The sequence below is a fragment of the Triticum aestivum genome, chromosome 1B (genome assembly GCF_018294505.1).
Source record: "Triticum aestivum cultivar Chinese Spring chromosome 1B, IWGSC CS RefSeq v2.1, whole genome shotgun sequence".
NCBI classification, from domain to species: Eukaryota; Viridiplantae; Streptophyta; class Magnoliopsida; order Poales; family Poaceae; genus Triticum; species Triticum aestivum.
The window spans coordinates 61,433,301-61,434,932 of NC_057795.1; the positions used below are offsets into that span (position 1 = coordinate 61,433,301).

General features: G+C 50.1%; 1 pseudogene; it reads left to right on the top strand.

Annotated features, from left to right (window-relative positions):
* Window positions 1–1,320: 1,320 nt before the first annotated feature.
* The window catches only part of LOC123077113 (ubiquitin-activating enzyme E1 3-like), a 5,172-nt pseudogene continuing 4,860 nt past the window's right edge, over window positions 1,321–1,632 (top strand).

The following is a 1,632-nucleotide window of genomic DNA, read 5'->3' on the forward strand; positions in this document are numbered from 1 at the left end:
AGCACCAATGTTACAAGAGTCTACATTATCCTCCAACATATAAACCGAATATGTTGTTATGTTAGCTCCATCAACTTGCTCTAGTACAGAGATATGCCACCAAAATAAACTGGGTTTTCTAAGCCCATCAACTTGCTCTAATGGTTCAGTTAGCTTATCATATAAGTTGTTACTACTACATGTTACAAATTATGATTATAAGTTGTAATGCAAGCTCTGAAATAAAATGCTACGATCACTAAATGAACACGACTTGAGCTGCATTTTCAGAGCTAAGAGGGCTAAGAGCTAAGAAGGCACAACCATGTAAGCTGCAGTTCGAGAGTTAAAGAAAAAATGTTGTTTGTACTGAAGAAAAAGAAAAGGTGCTTGGTTATAACACTGGCTGCTGTCTAAAAAAGAGATACGGTAGATCCCAACTTTTTGAGCTACCATTTTCAGATCTAAGAAAAAAAAATCTGTAATGGTTATCCGACTACTCACCACAAAAATCACATATAAGAACATTCGTCCAAAAATTTCAAGACCAAATTATACTGAATATCAGGGAGGCACCCATCCAAATATATTATACAAATTGCATTGTAATCATGGTAGTAATTCTAATACTGTTCTCAGGAGGGAACTTAAATGTATATGCTATCTGTAGTAAACCAAGCATTGCAAATGCAGAGAATCAAAATTAACAACTAGTTCAATGGTGAGGTGAGGATCATGGTACACACACCACATACATTCAGTTAGCAAAAATCAGCAGGCATGGAGGGGGAAAATTAAGTGGAGATGCCAAATCGTGTTCATAGAAGGCAAGCACGAGGAGGTAAGAAGGATTGGATGGAGCGAAGAAGATGCGTCGCAGTGGGAGGACGGCGTGCTCCGGCGGACCACCACCAAGTCAGGTGACGGTGAGGGTAGGTGTGGCCATGGCGGCTGGAGGAAGGCTCCACGGGGGACAGGAGGGGGTGGCGCGGATGTACGTACCAGACGCATCGGAAGCTGCGGGCGGCGGGGCGGCGGAGGCTACGGCGGCGGCGGAGCGTCATAGGAGCTCTGTCTCGGTTCGTCTCAGTTTCCTGAGGGCACCGACGTGTTTTCTGAACTGCGTGGCTTGAAAGGGTTTGGTGGGGATCGGAGGGGCTCGCGCGGACAAAACCCTGCGTGCCAAACGAGTCGTCGAGGATTTTTGAGGTTTCTGACCCCCTCGGGGATTATCCTTAAAATTCCCCTCAAAACTCCTCTGCCAAACGAGGCCTCAAGAAAAAAACGAGACGCGCCGAGGAAACCCTCGCGCATCAATCACAACTGCCTCCGCCGCCGACCATGGCGGGCGCTCTCGCAATCGCGTCCGCCGCCGGTTCTTACGACCGCGATTGGGCGGGGCTGCCGGAGGAAATACTCCTGATGTTCATGCGGGAGCTGGAGATCCCCGACCTCGTCCGCTCAGGTGCTGTCTGCGCCTCGTGGCATGCTGCTTACCTAGCCGTCCGCCGCCATCGCTTCCCCCTTCCAATCCCCCGGAATCAGCTCCCCTGCCTGCTCTACGCATGCCGCAACTCCGCCGCAGACAGCGCCGTCGTCTGCTGCCCCTTTACCGGCGATTCCGTGCGAGTCCCCCTGCCGCAGCCCCCGCTC